The sequence below is a fragment of the Narcine bancroftii genome, chromosome 1, assembly GCF_036971445.1.
Source record: "Narcine bancroftii isolate sNarBan1 chromosome 1, sNarBan1.hap1, whole genome shotgun sequence".
Taxonomy (NCBI): domain Eukaryota; kingdom Metazoa; phylum Chordata; class Chondrichthyes; order Torpediniformes; family Narcinidae; genus Narcine; species Narcine bancroftii.
The window spans coordinates 354,373,714-354,400,172 of NC_091469.1; the positions used below are offsets into that span (position 1 = coordinate 354,373,714).

At 42.5% G+C, this 26,459-nt stretch overlaps 1 long non-coding RNA gene across 1 annotated transcript; it reads left to right on the forward strand.

Moving 5' to 3' along the window:
• The first annotated feature begins 10,854 nt into the window (after nt 1–10,854).
• Nucleotides 10,855–26,108, forward strand: LOC138749701 (uncharacterized). The gene is made up of 3 exons (XR_011348831.1): nt 10,855–10,987; nt 22,250–22,385; nt 25,568–26,108. It is a non-coding gene; the product is annotated as an uncharacterized lncRNA (long non-coding RNA).
• The last annotated feature ends 351 nt before the right edge of the window (nt 26,109–26,459 follow it).

A 26,459-nucleotide genomic window follows, 5' to 3' on the forward strand; every position in this document is an offset into this window, starting at 1 on the left:
ATTTTTCCAGATTTCAGAACAAAAGCCAGCTGTCCCAGATTTAAGCCCACCAGAATTGTGCTGCCGTATCCACCCCCTTCCAGTCGCGCTGGCGTCTCTCTCCCCCCCCCACCCACCCGAGTCACGCTGCAGTCTCTCTCGCCTCCGCCCGCCTGCCCAAGTCACGCTGCTGTCTCTCTCTCTCTCTCCTCCCCCTGCCCGCCCGAGTCGTGCTGGCGTCTCTCTCCCCCTCGCCCGTCCAAGTCGCACAGCTGTCTGTTCCCCCCCCCCCCACCTAGTCGCGCTGCTGTCTCTCTCTCTCTCTCTCTCTCTCTTTCTCTCTCTCTCTCTCCCTCTGCTGCTGTACGAGCACCAGGACAAAAATGCAGGTTTTTGGAGCTTTCCGGATTTTAGATTGTGTACCTGTACCATCATAAAAGGTAAAAAAAAAAAGAGTGAGATGATGAGTCAGCATACAGAAGGGAGATTGAAAACTTGGCTAAATGGTGTATTAAAACAGCCTTTCATTCAATGTCACCAAGACCAAGAGGCTAATTGTGCATGTTAGGAAGGGAAAGCCAGAGGTGTATGATTCAGTGATCATTGGGGGATCAGAGATGGAGAGGGTGAGCAACTTAAAATTCCTGGGAGTCACTATCTTGCGGGACCTGTCCTAGAATCACCATATTAATGCTATTGTAAAGAAAACATGACAGTGTCTCTACTTCCTCAAGAGTTTGCAGAGGTTTGGAAGGTCATTGGAAACCTTGACAAACTTCTACAGAAATGTTGTAGAAAGTGTGCTGACCAGCTGCATCAGAGTCTAGCATGGGGGCACCATGAGGTCACCCTCTTTGGAGGATTTATTCAGCTCTCACTGCCTCAGTAGAACAGTCAACATCCTGAAAGACCCTTACCATCCTGGTCATCATCTGTTTGACCTGCTGCCCTCCGGTAGACGTTTCAGGTCCATTAAATTACAAACAAACAGACTTAAAAACAGCTTTTACCCCAGAGCCATACATAAACTCAACACCATCCAAACATTGAATATTGTATTGTTTTATTGTGCTATTGGTTTTTCTATCTTGTTTGTTTGATGTACATGAGCATTATCAGGATGTGTACTCAATTTCGTTGTACTTGTGCAATAGCAATAAAAGGTTATCTTATCTTATTTTAATACCTCTAAGTGAAAAATCCTGCAAAATGTAGTGGACTTAGCCGATAATATCACAGGCAAAATTCTCCCCACCATCGAGAAAATCTATATGGAACGTTGCCATTGGAGCAACAATTATCAAGGATCAGCACTGCCCAGGACATGCTCTGTTCTCGATGCTGCCATCGGGAAGAAGGTATAGATGCCACAGGACTCGCACTACCAGTTTCAGGAATAGTAGCTACCCTTCAATTATCAGTCTCTTGACCTATAGACTCCTTCAGAGACTCATTTATGGACTCATATTTTCCTCATTATTTATCATTAGATATTTATATCTAATCTACTGTTAGTAGATCTAACAGTAGTGTTAGATCTACTGTTGGCAAATGGGATGGGTCAAGTGACGGAGGTTAGTGTTGGCGAGCACTTCGGGTCCAGTGATCATAATGCCATCAGCTTCAATGTCATTATGGAAAGAGAGAAGTCAGGGCCAAGGGTTGAGGTTTTTGATTGGGGAAAAGCTAGATTTGAGGAGATGCGAAAGGACTTGCAGGGTGTGCATTGGGACAATTTGTTTTATGGGCAGGATGTAGTAGAGAGATGGAAGTCTTTTAAAGATCAGATTTTGAGAGTGCAAAAGCTTTATGTTCCTGTTAGGTTAAAAGGAGGGGCAAAAGGTTTGAGAGAGCCGTGGTTTTCAAGGAATATTGGAAACTTGGTTCGAAGAAAAAGGGAGGCGTACATTAGATATAAGAAGCATGGAGTTAAGGAGATGTTTGAAAGATACATTGAATGTAAGAGGAATCTTAAGAGAGGAATTAGGAAAGCTAAAAGAAGGTACGAGAAAACTATGGCAAGCAGGGTGAAAACTAATCCAAAAGAGTTCTACAAATATGTTAATGGTAAGAGGAAAGCTAGAGACAAAATTGGTCCCTTAGAAAATCAGAGTGGAAAACTGTGTGTGGAACCTAGAGAAATGGGGAGATATTGAACAGTTTCTTTTCTTCGGTATTCACTAAGGAGAAGGATATTGGGAGATGTGGGATAAAAAAAGCAAATTGGGTAAATATGGGGAATATAGAGATTACAAAAGGTGTAGTTTTAAGGCTTTTGAAGAATATAAAGGTGGATAAGTCTCCGGGACCAGACGGGATCTTCCCCAGGACATTGAGAGATGTGAAGGAGGAAATAGCAGAGGTTCTGGCAGTAATTTTTCAAATGTCATTAGATATGGGGATAGTGCCGGAGGATTGGCGCATTGCGCATGTGGTTCCGTTATTTAAAAAGGGTTCAAGGAGGAAGCCTGGCAACTATCGGCCTGTAAGTTTGACGTCTGTGGTAGGTAAATTAATGGAGAAAATTCTTAGAGATAGTACTTATAAACATCTGGATAGACAGGGTCTGATCAGGAGCACTCAACATGGATTTGTGGGAGGAAGGTCATGTTTGACCAATCTGATTGAATTTTTTGAAGAGGTGACTAGGAATGTGGATGAGGGTAGCGCAGTGGATGTTGTCTATATGGACTTCAGTAAGGCCTTCGATAAGGTACCACATGGAAGGTTAGTTAGGAAGGTGCAGTCTTTAGGTATAAATTTTGAGATAGTCAAATGGATTGAACATTGGCTGAAAGGGAGAGGCCAGAGAGTGGTAGTGGATAATTGTCTGTCAGGTTGGAGGCCGGTGACCAGTGGTGTGCCTCAAGGATCTGTATTGGGCCCATTGTTGTTCGTTATATACATTAATGATCTAGATGATGGGGTGGTGAATTGGATTAGTAAATATGCAGACGATACTAAGATAGGTGGAATAGTGGATAATGAAGAAGGTTTTCAAGGATTGCAGAGGGATTTGGGCTGCTTAGAAAAGTGGGCTGAAAAATGGCAGATGGAATTTAATGCTGATAAATGTGAGGTGCTTCATTTTGGTAAGAAGAATCAGAATAGGACATATGTGGTAAATGGGAGAGCATTGAGGAATACAGAAGAGCAGAAAGATTTAGGAGTGACGGTACATCGTTCCCTGAAGGTAGAAACTCACGTGAATAGGGTGGTGAAGAAGGCTTTTAGTATGCTGGCCTTTATCAATCATTGCATGGAATATAGGAGTTGGGAGGTGATGTTGAGATTGTATAAGACGTTGGTGCGGCCTAATTTGGAGTTCTGTGTGCAGTTCTGGTCGCCTAATTCTAGGAAGGATATAAACAGAGTGGAGAGAGTGCAGAGAAGGTTTACCAGAATGTTGCCTGGGTTTAAGCATCTGGAGTATGGGGAGAGATTGGACAGATTGGGTCTTTATTCTTTGGAGCGTAGAAGGTTGAGAGGGGATTTGATAGAAGTATTTAAGATTATGAAAGGGATAGACAGAATGGATGTGGATAGACTATTTCCGTTAAGAGGAGGAAAGTTTAAAACAAGAGGACATGAGTTAAGAATTAAGGGGCAGAGGTTTAGAGGTAACATGAGGGGGAACTTCTTTACTCAGAGAGTGGTAGCTGTGTGGAATGATCTTCCGGGAGAAATAGTGGCGGCGGAGTCAATTGTATTATTTAAGAAAAGGTTGGACAGGTATATGGATGAGAAGAAGATGGAGGGTTATGGGCATTGTGCAGGGAGGTGGGATTAGAAAGGGGTGTTTGGTTCGGTGCGGACTAGAAGGGCCTAAAGGCCTGTTTCCGTGCTGTAATTGTTATGTTATATATATATGTTATGTGCATTTGCCCAGTCAGTTTGTTTACATTTTTTTTCCTTCTTTGAGTAGTTTATAATTAATGGTAGAGGAATTATGAAGCCTGGCCTACAGATAAAAGAATCGTAGAGTTGTATCTTATGCCATGTATGTACTCTGAGAATGAATTTGAATTTTGATATGCAAGTTGTTGTTTTTCAGAGGGAAGCAAAAGTGAATGAGATAATAATATTTTCTTTTAATGTTTCTCTGTACTTTGAAGCAGTTTAATAATTTATAGCTAACCACTTACCCTGTGGTCCTGAAGATAGCAAACATATATTATATTTAAAAATAGATCATACCACCATAAAAACAGTTCAGAGTCTCAAATGAACATGATAGTAAAATGTGAAATCAGCATTGAAGAAATATACTACAAGACATTGTTTCTGAGTAAAGTGTCTGCCAGCTGAGAAACACAGAATGCAATCACAGAAAGTACCAAATGTGTCCCTGCATCTCCCCTATCACCTTCATGAGGGGCCACAAACAGACCTTCCAAGCGAGGCAGAGCATTACATACACATCGTCCAACCTGGCTTACTGCATTCAATGTGACTTCTTCTGCATTGGTGAAACCAAATGTAGACTGGATGACTGCTTCAACAAACACCCAAGCTCTGTGAGTCAAAGCTTAAACTTCCAATAGCCCACGTCAATTTCCACATAGACACATTAGGATAAGGTCAAACATAAACTTAACCACAACACAAACCTAAGGCATGAACATGAATATTTATAATTTTAGGTAACCCTCACCTTAACCTGGTTCCATTGTTTTCATCTCTTCTTTACCTACTCCTGTTCTTACTTTTATCTCTAATTTGCAACACCCCACCCCCAACAACCCCCTCCCCCCACCACCTCCCTAACCCATGGTCTCTCCCAGTATTGTCTCCACACCTTTTTCATCTTCTGTCCAATTCTCGATCATCACTTGGCCCTTCCCAACTTCTTTCTCCCTTCGTATTCATAATATTAGCTCTTCTTGCTTTAATCTCAATAAAGGGTCCTCACTCAAATGATTAATTGACTGTTTCTGACCAAGGAGGATGCCTGACCCATTGAGTTCCTCATTGTTTCCTACAAAAGTTGGAAAATGTTCAATAACACAAACATTTATGTGCAAATAACATTTCTATCTTCTATGTTATCTGTGGTAGAAACCTCTGAAGAAAGGAGAAAGAGCATAATATCTTGATAGTTTTTCCATATCCTTATTTACAAATCTTAGCATAATGGGCATAATTGAACTCGGATCATCTGACAGATTCATAACTGCAAAATCAGGGCTGCCAGCACTCATCTCAGCAAACATGCTGAACTTTCAATCCCAGGAGTTAGGCAATGAAGCTTACCAAGGTTCTGTTCCTCAATCAACAAGGCTCTGTTCCTCAATCAACAAGCCAGGCATCACAGAACTGGATGGAGCCTTTTCTCTTCGGAAGCATATTTAACAGAGTTTAAAAGTTCCTGATTGTCATTATTATAACTAAAATGCTGCAAATAATTTCAATTTCTTAAAAGCACAAAAATAAATAATTAAAACATTAAAATTAAAGAATGTAATTCAATATTTTTTTCCTGGTAATCTCCAATGCCAAAAGCAGTCCTGACGTTGAAGAGCATGATGGAGGTATTGAATTTGTCACTGCTCATTCCAAATTTATGGCATCACCAGTCACACCCAATAACAGTTTTCTATAATCATCTATTCCTATAATCACCTATTGATCCTCTACATCTCACCAAGGTGTGTGCTGGTTGATTTTAGGCTGCAATGACGATCTGATCGTCAGGCTGATCCGAGCTCAATTATGCCTATTATGTTAAGATATGTAACTAGAATACAGAAAGATTATCACGGTATTAAAGATTTGTTTCCTTCATCCCCTCCCCCTCCCTCACTTCTAAGAGGTCATTACCACAGCTAAAATAGAAGATAAATATGTTATGTAAACTTATAAATTAGACATTTCCTGAAAACATAGTGGACTGTAGACACACAACAAAAGTATAATTATTGCCTGTTTTTCTGGTTCTGCCTTAACAAGTTAAGAGAATCATGTGATTAGGCTTTTTAAGCCAGTTGATAAACATCAGACTAACAGCAAAATGAGAACCAACATTCCCTTTCTACCACAATTAATAATTTTAATTAGATTATTAAGTGCATTGGCTCAAGTTTCAATTATTTAATTTGAGGGTTTGCTTGTTAAAATTTCCATTTATTAACAACAAGGAGCATTGGATTAATAACACAGAAGTGTACGTTTATGGAACAGGATACTGTTCACAGAGTAAAATCTGATAATGAGCTGGCGGAGGATATAGTCATGCTTAACCATATCTTCTGCATACGGAGGAGTTTGCTAAGAAAAATATATTTAAAATCTCTTATTTGTGGAGCATTAAATACATGTAACAATATGACAGATAATCTGTCTGTCAAAGACGCAGATATGCATCTCAACCATTTTCAGTTAAGGCAGAGAAAAGTAGTCCAGTTGCCTATTACATTGACAGACTAGAATGTGTCAATAATCCTGGAAGTACCCTGGGTTAAAGTAACAGATTGAAGGATGGTGATTTTGAAAGGATCAGATTATTAGACTATGAGTAGCATACGAAGCCAGTCACACCTAGTGATGCAATGTAAAGAAACAAACTAGTTAGAGAATGAGACCAGGATGACATGTCTGAACTGCAAAGTTTTTCTGAGTCCAGTCAGTGGAAGGAAATTCACAGTGAGCAGCCAAATCAAAAGCATCACTTTGAAAATGAAATTAAACAAGAAAATCTGGGGATGCCTGGATTTGGAGCAATAAACGAAAGTGCTGGATAAACTCAGCAGGTCAGGTAGCATCCATAGGAAGTAAAAGGCATTTAATATTTCAGGCCTGAGCCCTACATCAAGAGAGGAAAAACAGCTGAGCACCTGAATTTTAAAAAAGTGGAGGGAGAGGCGAGGAAAGAAGAAGAGGCAGGCAGAGGATTCATTTGGGAAGGTTGAAGAGAAAGTAGCTGAGAAGCAATAGCAGGAGAAGGTAGAGAGCTAAGAAATGTAGCAGATAGGAGAATGAAGGGAAGAGGGTGAGGAGCTGAGGGAAAGGAGTCAGAGGGATAAGAAATGAGAGAGACTGGGAATGGGGTTAACAGAATTTGGAAGTCGATGTTAATACCAACTGGTTGGAGGCTGCCTGGTTGAAATACAAGGTGTTATTCTTTCAATTTACACTCCTCCCTCATCACCGATCGGGATCTCAGTCTTTCCAAGTCCTCCAAGTAAAACAACACTTCAATTATGAATAAGTACAGGTCATCTGCTGCATCTGGTGCTCCCAATGGGGACCAAGGCCACCTGCAAATTGGAGGAACAACATCTTGTTGTCTGTCTCAGCAGTCTCCAACAAGTCAGCATCAATATCGACTTCTCCAATTTCTGTTAGCCCCTCCCCAGTCTCTTCATGCCCCTCTGTTTCCTTTTCTGCAGCTCCCTGCCACATTCCCTTCCTTCTCCTTCCAGAGAGCTATCTTTCTTAGGTTATCACTATCCCCCATCATTTCTCAGCTGCTTTTCCTTCTACCTTACCCAAAAAAATAAAATGGCGATATTGCCAAAGCTGCTGTAACGGCAGCACTTCCTTGGTGCAGGTCCAGGGAAAGTGGGGTAATACCACAACTCATACTGCTGAGAGCTCTGTACAGGCATTAAAATACAGGGATGGGGCTTTGTGCAATTAAGTTTTAAAAGGGAGCAGAGTGGGGACTCACCACTAGTAAGTGTGAGAGCCATTCGGAGAGAGGCGGAGCAAAAGACTCGATGACCAAAGAGTGTCAGGACCGGGAATTGGACAATTTAGTTTAAAAAGGGAATAGACAAAATTTTAAACATTAGAGCAATGATTGGTTAGAGTTAGTGTTACAGATAAGGGGCAGTAACAAATAAAAAGAGAGAAAGCTCAAGTAGAGTGGCTAGTGTAGAGCAGCCAGTGTGTGAGTGGCTCAGGATAGGAGTGAGACTTTGAAGTTTTGACTTGAGAGGCTTCGGTGAGATGGCACAGCTGAGAATCAGGTAAAACTTTTGAAGTGGTTATATAGAAGTCACCAAATTACAGCTAATTAAATAACATAGGCATGCAGGATCTGATATGTTGTGATATATTGTAGGAGCAAGTGGACTCCGTTGTAGTTCATGATAACAACATCTGCAGCAAATGATGGTTTCTCAAAGAATTCAGGCTCAAAATTGATGTCGTGGAATCCGAGGTTCAAACACCGTGACAAATCAGGAAGGGGGAAAGGTACCTGGGCACTTTGTTTCAGGAAGTAGTCACACCTCTTAGAATAGCTGCCTCAAATTCAGCTGTGGTCAGGGACAAGAGAGTGTGATTACAAGTGAGGCAGGTACTGTTGTGGGATCTAAGAGACAGTGCTTGAGGAGGAACTGGTTTTCCCAGAGGGTGGTGAATCAGTGCAAGCAACCTCGATAAATATATAATAAAGCAAGAATGGATAGATTTTTACATAGAAAGGGAATTAAGGGATATGTGAAAAAGGCAGGTAGGTGGAGATGAGCCTATCATTAGATCGACCATGATCACATTGAATGGTGGAGCAGGCTTGATGGGTCAATAGTCTACTCCTGCTTCTGTTTCTTATATTATGTTCTTAAATGGCCTGTTAAAGGAGCCAATAGTGTTTTATTTAAGAAGGAGGAAATTAAGAACAGTAATCAAGGTGGCAGTTCTGCAGCTGGAAGTCTCACACAGATGGTGAGCTGTTGCCAACTTGCAGGTGAGGAACCCACACAGGCTACAGGCTGCTGGTAATGAGATCAAAGGACTCATACAGCCTCCAAGATGCTGAAGACAGGCTCATGAGAACCAGGTATTGGAATAAGGACTCAAGAGGATGCGAAGGGAAAGAAGGACTCCTGAGGGTTCTGGAGTGCTGAAGCCTTCCTCATCACGTTGAAGGTTTAAATCTGGAGTTCGAGTTGCTGATGGTAAAAACTCACTGAAATGGTGGACAAATTCAGCCAGTCTTTTCAGCGTCTACAGGAGACAAAAGTACTGTGTATTGCTGACATCTCGGGTCTGAGCCCTTCTTCAAGGAATAAATAAACTGGTGTCTGTGCAGCTGCAGAGGCTGCGAAAATGCTGAAGGTGAATCCACAGACACTCAGTGACTCTGGGGGCGACTCTCTTTTTCTTCTCTTTCTCTGACTCTAAGGGGCGCTTGGCAATGCTAATGGAAAATCTTTCTTGGGCTAATGGCAGTTAAAAGGCAATTATATGCAATATTCTTTCTTTGGCTTGGCTTCGCGGACGAAGATTTATGGAGGGGGTAAAAAGTCCACGTCAGCTGCAGGCTCGTTTGTGGCTGACCAGTCCGATGCGGGACAGGCAGACACGATTGCAGCGGTTGCAAGGGAAAATTGGTTGGTTGGGGTTGGGTGTTGGGTTTTTCCTCCTTTGCCTTTTGTCAGTGAGGTGGGCTCTGCGGTCTTCTTCAAAGGAGGCTGCTGCCCGCCAAACTGTGAGGCGCCAAGATGCACGGTTTGAGGCGTTATCAGCCCACTGGCGGTGGTCAATGTGGCAGGTACCAAGAGATTTCTTTAGGCAGTCCTTGTACCTTTTCTTTGGTGCACCTCTGTCACGGTGGCCAGTGGAGAGCTCGCCATATAATACGATCTTGGGAAGGCGATGGTCCTCCATTCTGGAGACGTGACCCATCCAGCGCAGCTGGATCTTCAGCAGCGTGGACTCGATGCTGTCGACCTCTGCCATCTCGAGTACCTCGACGTTAGGGGTGTGAGCGCTCCAATGGATGTTGAGGATGGAGCGGAGACAACGCTGGTGGAAGCGTTCTAGGAGCCGTAGGTGGTGCCGGTAGAGGACCCATGATTCGGAGCCGAACAGGAGTGTGGGTATGACAACGGCTCTGTATACGCTTATCTTTGTGAGGTTTTTCAGTTGGTTGTTTTTCCAGACTCTTTTGTGTAGTCTTCCAAAGGCGCTATTTGCCTTGGCGAGTCTGTTGTCTATCTCATTGTCGATCCTTGCATCTGATGAAATGGTGCAGCCGAGATAGGTAAACTGGTTGACCGTTTTGAGTTTTGTGTGCCCGATGGAGATGTGGGGGGGCTGGTAGTCATGGTGGGGAGCTGGCTGATGGAGGACCTCAGTTTTCTTCAGGCTGACTTCCAGGCCAAACATTTTGGCAGTTTCCGCAAAGCAGGACGTCAAGCGCTGAAGAGCTGGCTCTGAATGGGCAACTAAAGCGGCATCATCTGCAAAGAGTAGTTCACGGACAAGTTTCTCTTGTGTCTTGGTGTGAGCTTGCAGGCGCCTCAGATTGAAGAGACTGCCATCCGTGCGGTACCGGATGTAAACAGCGTCTTCATTGTTGGGGTCTTTCATATGCAATATTACATTTCTGTTATATTACAATAAATAGTATCTGATCTGATCTTATACTTGCCTGTTAGCCTGTGCTCTTTCCCTTCCCTCCTTTTGTCTCCTCCTCCTTACTCCCCCAACCTTATCATTCAGGTATCCACCTGTTTTTCTGCATTCCTGATGAAGACCTGAAGCATTGAGTGTCTTTTACATCCTATGAATGACCTGCTGAGTTACTCCAGCACTTTTGTACATTGCTTTGAATATAGCTTGGATATCTCAGAACAATGGGAATTCACAAAATTTGATAGTAAGCAAATCAGAGGAATGAAGACTGAAGAAATTGCAGATGCTAGATTAATAATCTGCACAATCTGCTTAAACAGCATGAGAGACTCAGTTCACAGGAGTTTCAGAATAGCTATATCATTGCAAGAGCCCACAAACATGGTGAGAAGCAAAGGGTGCTGTGGTGAGATTAAATTAAATAGACAGGTCAACATTGAAATGGATAGTGAAACTGAAATTTCCAAGACCATGACAAGATGTTTTTCTATTTACCAAATGGACAGATTTCCACACCGATCAAGTTGAATGCTTTGATAGAGCAGTGCATTGCAACATTGCAACATGGAACAGGCATAATGACAGTCAATACTGCATCACCTGGGAACATTAGAACAACATAGACTGGAAATAGCCACCTCAGGTTTGTAAACCTTGGAAATGATCCAGAAAAGAATAATGAATGTTGGGACTTCAAAAATGACACTTGACCTTACAGAAGAAATCCAAAATGGAATGGATAATTCAGAGGTGACCGGTTTGATTCTATAATTTTATGTATGTCAATGGTTGGTTTGTATGATTTTTTTTAAAAAAGGAGATACAGTGCAGCTAACATAAACTAAAATGTACCTTTGAAAACTCAGGCATCAAGGTCATGATTTTGATACAGTGTTGTCATAGACATGGTCTTATTGAGATTTACTGCATTGATTTAAAGGGTATTCTGTTATTAGTTATATCTCTATTTACCTTTTAAAACAAGCAATAAAACAAAGGAACTTACAGATATTGTCAAGAGGAGTCTACCACCATTCAGCAGAAAGGCGCATCTGGGCAGAAATATTTATGTATCCTGCACAAAAGCATGCATGTCCGGATTGATTGATCTGTCTTTTTTCCCAATTTTTTGGTTATGGAGCTGAGAACCAAACTCTCCAAGATCGTTCAAGTCATGCCAGGCTGAACACATGTATCACAAGCCTAATAGAGTTATTTGAGGAGGTAACAAATAAGATTGAAGAAAGTAGGGCAGAAGATGTGGTCTATATGGATTTTAGCAAGGCATTTGGCAAGACTCCCCATGAGAGACTCGTTCAGAAAGTCATGAGTCATGGGATCCATGGAACCTTGGCTGTGTGGATAGAAAACTTTTCTTGCCCATAGAAAGCAGAGAGTAGTAGTGGATGGAAAGTATGGTGCCGGGAGGTCACTGACTAGTGGAATTTCACAAGGTTCTGTTCTGCTCTTTGTGATCAATATAAATGACCTGGATTAAGAGGCAAAAGGATAGGCCCGTAAGTTTGTGGATGATACAAAGGTTTAATGAGTTGTGGATGGTCCTGAAGGTTGTCATAGGTTACAAAAGGATATAGACAGGATGCAGAGTTGGGTGGAAAAGTGGCAAATGGAGTTCAATCTGGATAAATGTGAGGTGAGATGGAGTTCAATCTGGATAAGTGTGAGGTGATGCATTGTGGAAGAACAAACCAGAAGGCTGAGTTAATAGTCGGTTACTTAGGAGTGTGGAGAACAGAGGGACCTTGGAGTCCAAATCCATACATCCCTCAAAGTCACCACACAGGTTAATAGGTTAAGAAGACCTATGGGATATTGGGCTTCATTAATAGAGGCATTGAGTTCAAGAGTTGAAAGGTCATGTTGCAACTCTACAAATGTCTGATGAGACCACACTTAGGAGTATTGTGTTCAGTTCTGGTCACCTCATTATAGCAAGGATGTGGAAGCTATGGAGAGAGCGCAGAGGATATTTATCAGAATGTTGTCTGGATTGGTTAGCAGAACTGGATCTTTTCTCTTTGGAGCATATAAGGATAAGATTTACTAGAGGTCTACAAGATTATGAGAGGCATAGAAAGGGTGGACAGCCAGTGCCTTTTTTCCAGGGCAGGAATAGCAAACACCAGAGGACATATGTACAAAGTGAAGGGAGGGAAGTTTCGGGGAGACATCAAGGGTAAGTAATTTTCACTGAGAGCTATGAGTGCCTGGTATACCTTTCCAAGGATGGTGGTGGAGGTGGGAACATTAGGGGCATTTAAGAAACTCTTAGACAGACACATGGAGGGAATAAAAATAGAAGATTATGGGGTATGGGTTTAGTACTTTTTAAAAAATATATGGGTCAGCACAACATTGAGGGCCGAAGGGCCTGTACTGTGCAGTAGTGTTCTATGTCATGTATGTGTGTGTATAAAATATTATATATTTTTAAAATATATATATACATTCGTGTGTGTGCATGTCTGCACTGTTGTATGGTGATACGGAGAAATGCTATTTCATCAGGCTACATATGTACAATGATAATATATGAACTTCATACTTTTATTAAAAACAAGAGGGTACTGGGAGGGTAAGTCCATTCAAAAACAAAGAAAAGAATTAATATCTGAAGCCAGCAGAAGTGGGCAAGATACAAACCAAGTACATCACATCAACCTTCACTAAGAAGAGGGACATGGAGGATGGTGAATTCAGAGACGGGTTTGCTAATATTCTAGGGTATGTTTATTTAAAGAAGGAGAAGAGTAGTAGTAGTAGAAGTAAGGGACTGATGCTGATTAATACAACTTAATTGTCCTTGCATGTAGCATTAGATGTATGTATCAGCATCAGTCTCAACTAGACAGACCCTTACTTCCACAGCATTAAGTGGATAAGTCCTTTGGGTCAGTTGGCATCTGTGACAGGTTATGTTATATTTTATATTGTAGATAGATATGCTTTTGAAAGATACAAACACTTCAAAACAGATCTCATCTAACATGCCAGAGCTTGGCTCAAGCCAGACAGTCCAGACTCCGAGTGCCTTTGCAAATACTTTGAAGAATGCCTATAAGGACTTCACATGTGGGTGTTAACTGGACATGCTGTGGAGTAATGGATTATTGTTTTGGAAAGCAACAGATGAACATACTCAGAAGATTGGGTCGTGTTGTTTTCTCTGAGTGAGAGAGAGAGAGAGAGAGAGAGAGAGAGAGAGAGAGAGAGAATTCGGTTCTATAGTTCAGCAGCAGCAGCTGGGACTGGAACAGGACAAGCCTGCAAGCTTGTGGAAAAACTCCATTTTGAAGACAGGTTGTAAGTTCTTAGTTCAGCCTGGTCCTTGTGATCCATACAAGAGGAGATGACTGGTTGTATAATGTTTCACTTAAAATAAAGGAAACAGAAAAGGAACTCTGTGGTGACTTTAAAGAAAAAGGTTATCATCTGGAAAACCTTGATGGGGCAAGTTTCTTCGGCAAGATACTGGCGTGGCTGATCAGAAGGAATCAGTTTGTGTCCAATGAGCAAAAAAAATCTCTCTCTGAAAACTGACAAGAACCTTCCTGAGCAGTAACCATTTATCTTTCAAGCACCAAAGCCTGGTGAAGATTTATAAATGTTAAATTCTGTGCCAGTATAAGAATTGCCTGACACTGGAGAACTTGGAGGAGTGAGAAGTGAGATTGGACTGTGAATCAAAGAACTTTTCTGAACTGATACACACATTAGATGCACATACGCTTAGAATTAGAAGGGGGTTAAGTAGGCCAAAATGTTTGGCCTGGAAGTCAGCCTGAAGAAAACTGAGGTCCTCCATCAGCCAGCTCCCCACCATGACTACCAGCCCCCCCACATCTCCATCGGGCACACAAAACTCAAAACGGTCAACCAGTTTACCTATCTCGGCTGCACCATTTCATCAGATGCAAGGATCGACAATGAGATAGACAACAGACTCGCCAAGGCAAATAGCGCCTTTGGAAGACTACACAAAAGAGTCTGGAAAAACAACCAACTGAAAAACCTCACAAAGATAAGCGTATACAGAGCCGTTGTCATACCCACACTCCTGTTCGGCTCCGAATCATGGGTCCTCTACCGGCACCACCTACGGCTCCTAGAACGCTTCCACCAGCGTTGTCTCCGCTCCATCCTCAACATCCATTGGAGCGCTCACACCCCTAACGTCGAGGTACTCGAGATGGCAGAGGTCGACAGCATCGAGTCCACGCTGCTGAAGATCCAGCTGCGCTGGATGGGTCACGTCTCCAGAATGGAGGACCATCGCCTTCCCAAGATCGTATTATATGGCGAGCTCTCCACTGGCCACCGTGACAGAGGTGCACCAAAGAAAAGGTACAAGGACTGCCTAAAGAAATCTCTTGGTGCCTGCCACATTGACCACCGCCAGTGGGCTGATAACGCCTCAAACCGTGCATCTTGGCGCCTCACAGTTTGGCGGGCAGCAGCCTCCTTTGAAGAAGACCGCAGAGCCCACCTCACTGACAAAAGGCAAAGGAGGAAAAACCCAACACCCAACCCCAACCAACCAATTTTCCCTTGCAACCGCTGCAATCGTGTCTGCCTGTCCCGCATCGGACTGGTCAGCCACAAACGAGCCTGCAGCTGACGTGGACTTTTTACCCCCTCCATAAATCTTCGTCCGCGAAGCCAAGCCAAAGAGAATAGTAATGAGTTAAAGTTTGATCCTGTTTTCATGTTTAAAGAAAATTAAAAGTAACTTTTGTTTAAGTAATCATTTGTCTTGGTGAATTTCTATTGCTGCTAGGTTTTGGGGTCCTCTGGGCCCCTAACAATATCTATCACAGGATTAGAGAGAAACAAGAGAGGAGATTGCTGGGACTTAGAGAGATATCTTTGTGTCATCTTTAACCATAGGTGAAATCAAAAAGAACTAGAGAGTAGGCAGTTAGGGTAGAGATTGGGGTAGTCACTCTCTCCCTTCTCATCTTATACACATATCCTCTAGTTCTAAAATTGTCAACCCTGTGTAACGCGACTGAGAGCACTCAAGAACAGAGAGAGAGTACAACACGCTTTTATTCAATAAGAATGGCACACATGGTCTGTGGACTGAACTGGGGTTTTGCCAGGGAACCAGGGTTCATATCAGGATATGTGGGGTGGGGTGGGGTGGGGGGAGTGGAGTCAGGGGAGGAGTTCACTACATTCACCACTTCCTTTTGAATGAAGCCTGCAGGTGAAAACAGAGAACATCGGAGAGTCAAAAAAAAAATTTATAATATTTACAAGTTCAATCTGTCAGGAGGTCTGGAAATGCTGGCAGAGCACTGCAGTCTTGGCTGGCCCTGGGCTTCCTGACCCTCCTGTGGTTCTGATGCCTCAGGGTGTGGGTGATCTGGCTGTGGTTGAGGGGTGGCTGGAGCCACTTCCTGCAACAGCTCACTTAAACCCCTTGGCATTTCTCTGGAAACCCTGAGTAGGTCAGAGTCCTGGCCCCCTTGAGATAGTGGACTCTCAGTTCCAGCAGGTGCCAGGTCCCTGATCAAGACAGTGTCCTCCCTGCCATCCGGGTATGCCACATAGACATAAGTGGGGTTGGCATGGAGAAGGTGCACCTTCTCAACCAGGGGGTCGGATTTTCTTCTCCTCATGTGCTTTCAGAGCAGTACTGGACCTGGTGCTGTAAGCTAAGCCAGGAGGGTTGTTCCTGACGTTGACTTACTCTCGAAAGAAAACATCAGCTCATGAAGAGTCGCATTGGTCACAGTGCAAAGTAGCGACCTAATGGAATGGAGTATCATGGGTAGAATGTCCTGCCAGCATAAGTCTGGAAGTCCTTTAGTCCAGAGGGCCAATTTTATGGCCTTCCAAACCGTAGCATTCTATTTCTCAACCTGTCTATTCCCACAGGGGTTATAGCTGGTCGTCCTGCTGGATGCAATGCCTCTCACCAGCAAAAACTGGCTTAGCTCTTCGCTCATAAATGATGAGCCCCGGTCGCTATGGATATAGCCGGGATACCCGAACAGGGCAAAAATAGAGTCTAGAGCCCTAGTGCCAGACAGCGTGGATATGTCTGGGCAGGGAATGGCGAATGGGAACGAGAGTACTCATCAATGACAGTGAGAAAGTACATGTTCCCGTTCGTGGAGGGGAGGGGTCCCTTGAAATTGATACTGAACCGTTTGAAGGGCCTGGATGCCTTTATCAGGTGTGCCTTTCTGGAATGGTAGAAGTGCGGCTTGCACTCCGTGCAGACCTGGCATGACTTGGTCATTTCCCTGACATCCTCAGTCAAGTCGGGTAAACTGCATACCTTGACAAAATGAACCATGCGAGTGATGCCTGGATGGCAGAGCTCATTGTGCAGTGAACGCAACTGGCCGGTGTGTGCAGAGGCACAACTTCCTCTGAATATGGCATCTGGAGGCTTATTGAGGGAACTAGGTCAGTAGACTATGTTGTAGTTATAGGTCGAGAGTTTGATCCTCCACCTAACAATTTTGGCATTTTTAATTTTGTCTTGTTTTGTGTTGATGAACATGAAAGCCACTGATCGCTGGTCTGTGAGGAGGGTGAATTTCCTACCCACCAGGTAGTGCCTCCAGTGCCTGATGGCCTCGACAATGGTTTGTGCTTCTTTCTCCACTGATGGATTCCGAAGCTCGTGGCCTTGTAGGGTCCTGGAAAAAAAATGCAACCGGCCTACCTGCCTGATTAAAGGCTGCAGTTAGGGCTACATCTGAAGCGTCGCTTTCCATCTGGAAAGGTACATTTTGTCCACCGTGTGCATGGTGGCCTTTACAATGTGTCTTCTGACGTAGTTGAAAGCTGTTTGAGCTTCGGCTGTCAGTGAAAAAATGGTTTTTAGGAGGGATGGACCTTGTCGGCATATTGAGGGACCCATTGGGTGTAATATGAAAGAAGCCCAGGAACCTCCTCAAAGCCTTCATGGTCCTCGCGATCAGGAGTTCCAACAGGGGCCACAACCTGTCAGGGTCAGGGCCAATTATGGCATTCTCCACCACGTAGCCCAAGATGGTTAGGCATCTAGCCCTGAGCATGCACTTACTGGTGCTGTAAGTGAGGTTCCAGGCTTCAGTTGCGTGGAGAAAGTTCTGGAGATTGGTGTCATAGTCCTCCAGAGTGTGGCCACAAATGGTAACGTTGTTGAGGTATGGGAAGGTGGCCTTCAACTTAATTCATCTATCATTCAGTCCATCTGTCTCTGGAAGATTAAGACCCCATTCGTGATACCAAATGGGACCCTTCAGAACTGATAGAGGCTCCCATAAGCTTTAGAACGGAATGGCAAGCAGCTTTAAGATGGATGGTCAAATAGACCTTGTACTGTGCAATTTCATTCACCATGTCTGAAATGCGAGTAAGTGGGTATGTATCTGGGAGTGTAAAGTGATTAATAGTTTGACTGTAGTCAATTAATAGCCTGGACTTTTCTTCCACTTTTACAACAACCACCTGTGCTCTCCATGGGCTGGTATTGTGCATGATAATGTTCTCATCGAGCAGTTGTTGTGTCTCAGCCTTGATGAATGCCCAGTTCTCTATGCTGTAGTGCCTGCTTTTTATAGCAATTGGTCTGGAATCAGCACTCAGATTGGAGAACAGAGGAGGAGAATCTCTATTCAGTGTGGAGAGACATCAAATGGCATTAGATTTTTGAGAACTTCCGATACGAATCGTAATGGGAGGGAGAGGACCAGAATACTTCAGAGTCATGTTTTTAAAGTGACACAAGAAGTCAAGATCCAACAAAACTAGAGCACATAAATTCTTAAGTGCATACAGTTTGAACTTACAGAATTCCCCCTCCTGTAAAGATAAATGAACCAAAAAATGTTCTTGAATATTTACAGACTGCATATGGAACGCTAAATAAATAAGATAATTAGCAGAATATACTTTGAGATTGAGATTTTGGACTGTCTATGCATCTATGAAGCTCTCAGCCAAGCCAGAGTCAATTAAGCATTTCAGTTTATGCCTGTTAAGCCACACCTTTGTTGTGGAATTGATCAGTTGGTGTGGTATCTCCTGGTCTAACACCATCGATGCCAAGACTCTGGAGATGCCGTTGTTCCCCTTGCTGGAGTTGCTCACCCCATTCAGATCCTCAGGCAGGCAAGATGGCCACCCTTCTCCCTCTGGATGGGGTGGAATTTTGACACCAGTAAGATGGCAGAAACCAGCAAGATGACTGATGAAGATGTACAAGTTTTGAAACTCGGCAAGATAGCTGCTGGGTTTTTTCGCATCGCTGCTCTCACCACGTGGCCCTGCAGGAAGACCATGGCATACAACTCTGGCACCAGGAGGATGGGGGTTTGGGTTTTAGGCTCGCCTCAGTCGACCCATCAGGGGTCGCACACACGTTGGACCTCTCAGCGCTCCCCCTCGCCCTGCAGACTTTCACCCAGTGCCTCTTCTTACCACAACTGGAGCAGATGGAGTCTTTAGCTGGACATCGAGTTCTTGGGTGCTATTGCCAACTGCAGAAGAAGCATCCCTTACCACCCGAGGTTGCCGCCATCAGAGCCAATGCAGCGTTTTACATCGCTCCGGGACCCAGATCCAAATTGTCAGCCTACAGTTGGGCCATCTCTAGCAACTTGGCCAGTAGCACGTTATCAGGCAGCATCGTGCTGCCTTTCTCCAGCAACTGCTGCCAAATGTATTTGGACCACACCCCAGTGACCAAAGCGTTCCAGATCTGCTCATCCTCCCATTCTCGGGCAGTACCGTCCACATACCTGCAGTTCCTCACGAGTGCTCATAGGATGAGGACATGGTCCTCAATGGATTCACCAGGCTGCTGCTTTCATTGTGAGAGTTGATGCCTCACTAGAACAACATTATGGGGCCTCATGTAGTGGGCCTTCAACTTCTTAACAGCTGCTGCATAAATCGTACAGTCCCTGATGATCAGGAATCTGTTAGTTCCAATGCAAGGGAGGAGCGCTAACCTCTTGAGCTCATCCATTGAATAGACCTCTTTCATGGCCAACAGATACATTTGGAACCACTCCAGCCAGTATGTGAATTCTTCCAGGGCCTCCGGGAACAAAGGGTCAATGAGGAACATCACGGGCTTCAACAGCGCTTCCATCTGTTCTTCATTGAATAAAATTGTAGCGCAACTGAGAGCACTCAAGACCAGAGAGAGAGTACAACACGCTTTTATTCAATAAGAATTAAATGGCACACATGGCCTGTGGACTGAACTGGGGTTTTGGTGGGGGTCCAGGGTTTATATCCGGATATGCGGGGTGTGGAGCCAGCCCTTAGAACATCGTCCCAGTAGTGAATTCCCAGTTCACTACACCCGGAGAGATAAATGGTGAACATTCACCTTATCTATGCCTCTCAAGGTTTTATAAACTTCTGTTAGATCATAACTCAGCCTTCGACACTAGAGAATTAGGACTCGACCTATCCAGCCTTTTCCTGTAACTGAAGCCTCCCAGTCCTGGTAAAGTTCTGATGAATACCCTCTGGACACTTTCCAACTTATTGATGTCATTTCTATAACTGGGCAACCAGAACATTTGGTACACCAAATGTTGTCTCACTAGCATCTTGTACAGCTGTTTCATGAAATGTCAACTTTTGTACTCAATACTTTGCCCAATAAAGGTGAGTGTACCATATGCATTCTTCACTACCCTGTCCTTCTGAGTCACCACTTTTTTCATCTATCTATGTCTGTGTTAATTGGCATTTTTACACAGAAATTTTGGAATTATTCCAAAAAAATTTGCATTCTTGCCTCTGATGTGTCCCGATGTAGTCATTTACACAGGGGAACTTTTAGACAGCCTTCCTGTGTTGCGGAGTTTGTCAGAGGAGAAACATTGTAATCATTAGGCCTGTTTCTTACAGAGTGGCTACGGTCATTTTACACTGCCGCTGCTCTGTAAAAATGTGTAGGGATCCCAGTGGAAAAATTACGGGATGGAATTTACATAATAATTCCATCTCGACATTTTTACACTGCCACCGGAGCAGAAAATTTCCTGAAATTCCTGTGTAAAAGTGCCTAATGTCTCTGTGCAAGTCAGCCTTTTTTCACTCTTTATATTATATTAGAATGTTACATTGATTATTTATATCTATGACTATTTTGTTTTGTTATTTTCTCTCACACCCTTCATTCCATCAGAAAGAGTGCCATGTCCCTGTTGCCTGCCTGATGTTTGCCTTGAACTAGAGCTAAGCATTCTGAACTATTATATCAAGGGCAACATAGCAAAATACAGCAATATATACAGCATTTTTAATTGGTGGCAGAACATAGGGAATAGGCCAGATGCAGGCTATGCAATCCCTAAAGCTTTCTTCATCATTCAATAAAATTGTGATTAAACTTAGCTACAGCAATCCTGCCCAATCCCCATAACTCTTAATCACCAAAAATCCACTCCAGTCTTAAATGTACTTAATAACCAAACTTGCACTCTATTGGATAAAGAATTCTCAAAATATAGTCAAGATAATGAGCGGCCAGCTGAAGTGTTGAAATGTGGGCTCTATTTTAACAGTTGTGAAAAATTTGGACAGGTACATGGATGGGAGGATCATGGAGGGCTATGGACTGGGTGCAGGTCAGTAGGACCAGGCAGGATAATAGTTCAGCACAGTCTAGAAGCGCCAAATGGTCTGTTTTCTGTGCTATGATGTTCAGTGGTTCTAATAAGAATTCTGTAAGCACTCAGCAGATGGTTTCAGCATTTGTGTAGGAAGAAATGGGGTCAATGATTCAGGCTAAAGATCTTCCTTCAAGAATGAAAATAATGATGTAAGTAACAGGCTTTAAGCAGGCAGAGATATAGGGTAGGAGGAAGTGGGAAGAAAAAGCAAAGGGAAGGTTTATAGTAGAATGGAAAGCAGGAGAGCCCAAGTCACAAGGTACAAGGAAGTGTTAATGGGACAAGGAATTAAAATGAATGGTGGATCTGGAGGGGAAGCATGGAATTGTAAAATAATTATCTGAAACTGTTGGAATTGATGTTGGCTCCAGGAGGTCCTAAAGTACTGATGTGAGATGAAGTGTTGTTGCTCATGTTTAAATTAAGCTTCATTGGAGCAGTGTATGAAGCAAGGGACAATGAGTTCAAAATTAGATCTTTTTTACACCTCAGAAGTAACGTGCTCCAAATTCCTTACCTGATTGGACAGGTTTTGTCATTCATCATAGTTCAGAGAACAGATAATAATCACCTGCACATAATGAATGTGCCATTTGTCATGCAAAATGGAGCCGTGGATGAATGAGAAGGGAAAAAAAAATCGAATAGTGGGAGAGTCTTGGATGAGAAGCCACAATCTCAGAATAAACGGATGTCCCTTTAGAACACAGATAAGGAAATATTTCTTCTGCCAGGCACACAGATGGTGGGCTGAATGACCTGTTGCTGTGCTGTCTGCTCCACATCCTATGAGAGTTGCTGGCAAAAGTAAAATCCTAACCCCTCCTTTCAGCTGATCTGGTATTTTTCAACAGCATTCCCATGTTGGCGTCATCCTTGATTCCACTGGCAGGGCACCAACTTTCTGTAATTTTCCGGCAATTCTAAAGGAAATCTATCCATTAAATCTGCATCAGGTTTAAGTACAGTCAAGTTTCACAGCTTAGTTTATTTCAAGGGAGCAGAATAGATGAGGGCTTTAGGTGAAAAACACACAGTGAATGCTGGAGGAACTCAGCCAATCTTGCAGCATTCACAGGAGGTAAAGAGGTAAAGGAGGATGTACTCTCTTTTTTAAATAATTTATCTATTTAAATGTTCTGACCTTTTAAATTTTATGTCTTAAACATTATTCAATAGACTGTATGTATTTTCATGAATATTCTGATTATTTTTCAGTAAGTTGCAATATTTTTGAATAATAGGTAACTTGGCCTGGGAACATGGCTTGGGTTCTTGCCAAAACATTATGAAGCCATTAACAGCCAGAGGCACTTACGTGACAATAATATTCGCAGATCACTTTTTTTGGAACTTGTGTCACCTGAAGATAAATATAAGGTATGTATTGGCCTCAAGGAAGGGAGAAGTAATCATATACACACACATCAGATGTGTCAGCTCATGTCTCATCATTGAAGAGAAAGCCCGTGAAAAGAACATTGACCAATTTTATTTCCTGTGGATGATGCATAACCTGCTGTTTCTCCAGCATTTTTGTGTATTGTGCAAACTAATCTATGCCTTTCATAATCTCATACATTTTTATCAGATTTCCTTCCACCTCTGTTGCTCCAAAGTCCAAACTCTCTTTGTAGCTTATACTCTCATCCAGACAGCTTTCCTTTCCAAAGTACTTATATCCTTCCCATAATGGGGTGACCAGATTGTACATAATAGCTCTCAGAGCATGCAATTGATCAATAATCAAAAGAAATTGAAGGTGTACATAATGATTTTCTTTGAAAAAATGTTAAATGGAATTCACGGTGTGGTCCAGTAAATGTGCATTTGCAATGGAAAACATGTAGAACAAGTATTGTTAAATACTGCATGTATAAATGTGGTGAATCTCTCTTACTCACACTTCCATTCTGTTTGTATTGTCAACTCCATTATACTTAAACATTATTTTTAAAAAATCAAAATGAAAATCACGTTTCAAGTTGCTTCAAATTCGTTCTTCTCCATGATGCTATATAACCATATAACAATTACAACTCAGAAACAATGCAGTTTGGCCTTTCTAGTCCATGCTGAACACCTTCTCCCACCTGGTCCCATTGACCAGCACTCAGCACATAACCCTCCACACCTCTCTCATCCACACAACTATCCAACTATATATTAAAATCGAACCTGCATCTACCACTTCGGCTGAAAGCTCATGTGTCCCCTAAACTTTCCCCCCTTCAAAGTCAATCCATGTCCTCTTGTTTGAATCTCCCCCACTCTTAATGGAAAAAGCCTGTCCACATTGACTCTATCTGTCCCCCTCATAATTTTAAATACCTTTATCAAATCACCCTGAATCTTCTACGCTCCAGGAAATAAAGTCCTAGCCTGCTCAACTTTTCCCTGTAGGTCAAACCTTGAAACCCAGGCACACTCTCTATTCTGTTTATATCTTCCTATAATTTGGTGACTAAAACTGCAATATTTCAAATTTGGCCTCAACACTGCCTCATACAATTTCAACATGACATCCCAACTCCTGTATTCAATACTCTGATTTCTGAAGGCCAGCAGACCAATTGCTCTCTTCACTACCCTATCTACATGTACCAGAATTCCTAAATCCCTTTGTTTTATGGCACTTTTGCTAATAAGTCCTACCAAAATGTAGCTCCTAACATTTATCAGTATTAAACTCCATCTGCCATCTTTCAACCAACTTTTCCAACTGTCCTATATCCAACTGCAAGCTTTGATATCCTTCTTCACTATCCACAACACCACCAATCATCATAAGGGAGCTAATTTTCAGACCTAATGGGAACTCATTCAACCTATATGATCACACTCCAGAGCCTAGATCACTTGTTCACAGAAAATGAGCAAGAGTAGATATTAATAAAAATTTGCGCAAATATTCTGCTCAGCTGGCAGTGTAATAATGTCCTGATGGAATTTATTTGCTAAATTCCATTCTGTAATTTTTTCCACCAAGAGCCCTACACATTTTTACGGAGCAGCTGCAGTGTAAATTGACCATAGGCACTCCACAAAAAATTGGGCTAATGAATATGACGTTCACCCTCTGACAAACTCTGCAACACAGGAAGCCAATGTAAAAGTGCTTAGTAAATGACCACTCCGGAGATAAGTATGCAATTTTCTTTTACAGAATTTTTCCTTTATTTCTGTGTAAAAATTATAACTGTTAACATTCACTGAAGCAGAAGAAAGGTTCAACCTTACCCACAACCACCATAAAGTGAAGACCAGTTACCAATCTTCCCCTTGTTGCACTCAGATAATAAATATTCACTGCCTACACCCTAGAAAATGTGGATCACTTGACAAATCCAGAAAGCTATCCCTCAGGAAATGCTGACACCAGTTGTGGGAATTCACCACCACCGAAGCCTTTTGAGCATCAAATCCTCAAGCCAACACCCTGCTCTCCTTTATGTTTCTGGGACTTGGATTACAAGTTCCTCAAGGACCCAGCAAGATACTATCAACAATGTCTCCTTCGAAATTTAGGTTAATTGGATATAATTGGGTGGCAGGGGCTTGTGGGCTGAAAGGGTCTGTTACCTTGCTATTAGTCTAAATTTAAATTTTAAATCCTCCTCTTTTGCCTCTCTTTTGGCAAGGCAAGTGATTTTGCTTAAATGGAAGGATACTGCTCCACCTACTCATGATCAGTGGTTGCATGACATCATGTCCTGTTTGAATATGGAAAAGATTCATTATTCAATTAAAAATTCAAATATAAGATGTCAGAAGTTATGGGGGCCATTCATGACTTACTTTCTTACTTTATAATTGTGGTGGTACACCACCGGCCTCCTGCAGGGGGCAACACCTGTACCTGCAGGAGTGTACCGCTGGTCTACTGCAGGGGGCAACCTCTGTACCTGCAGGAGTGTAAGGGGACAGGGCAACACCTGGCCGGCTGTCAATCAGCCGGCCTGAAGGAATCAAGCACCACCCGGTTGGGTGACAATCACCTTCCGGGATATAAGCCTGCGCCGGCCGGCCTCCCGAAGCTCACTCAGAGTTACTGCAGCTACAGCCAGTCTGGCTCTGTGGAAGTCTTTGTGGATTAAAGCCTGTTGTACAGTCTTTACCTTGTGTGCGCCTGATTCTGGTTAACAGTGCACCACAATAATTTAATTTTACTTTTCAATTAAATTGTCTGACTCATATCTTTCTGTTTTTTAAACATTCATTTTTCTTTTAATATTAATCACATATAGTATCTGGCAATGCGGTTAGGCAGGGATATGAATTTTACTCCTTTTTTCTTTTTATATTTTATTTTTCCTCTTTGTTATTAGTTATTTTTATATATAAAGAGAGAGAGTACTTGGAATACAAATTATGGATATGATTTACAACTTATGTATTTTTTGTTACACTGAATGTTTTATTAATCCTATATAGTTATCCATATCAGTTTATTGAATTATCTTATCTGAATATGTTATATATTAAAATTAATAAAAATATTTTTAAAAGTAATCCAAATTCACTAGAAGGACAAGCATAACAATGATAGTTCCTTCTCTTAGGCCAATATTGTCAATATTGAATTCAAGTTGGATTGTCACTGATGTTGGGAAAGCCATATCGTTTCCATGCCCAACAACACAGAAAGAGATTACCAGATGGACAGAGGAAAAAGTTCAAGGATGTGCTTAAAGCCTCCTTGAAAAAGAATGCACCATCTCCATTGACTCTTAGGAATGGTTGGTTCGTGGTCACTCAAAGTGGAGAAGAACATTCAAGTCATAGTAAGAAAAGCAAATGCAATGTAAGTATTCTCTTCGAGAGGACTGGAATAGTAAAGCAAACATATATTGCTGAACTTTTATGAGTCATTGCTGAGACTACATATGGACTATTGTGAGCAAAACGAAGCACGCTGTCAATGGAAGGCTTTGGAGATAGTCTAGAAGAGGTTTGATAGGAAAAAATGCATCATGAATTAAATGGCAGAGCAGAGTTCAAACACAGAGCAGAGAACATTACAGCGCACTAAAGCCCTTCAGCCCTCAATCTTCCTACCAAAAAGAATTAAACCCTTCCTGTCTCATAACCTTCTATTTTTCTTTCATCCTTGTACCTAAGAATCTTTGAAATACTCCTAATGTTCCAGCCTCCACTACCACGGAACAGACTCAAAGAGCCTAGAGGCCTGCTTCTGCTCCTTTAACTTGTGAACCACCTCTGTCAATGCATTCCAGGCACCCACAACCCTCTGTGCAAAAAAAAACTTACCCCTGATGTCTCCGCTAAACTTTCCTCTCTTCTCTGTACAGATGCTCTTTGGTGTTTGCTTCTCCCATCCTGGGAAAAAGGCACTGGCTGTCTACCTTATTTATGCCTCTTATAATCATGTTGACCTCCATTAAGTCACTTTTCATCCTGCTTCACTCCAAAGATAAATGTTCCATCTCTGCT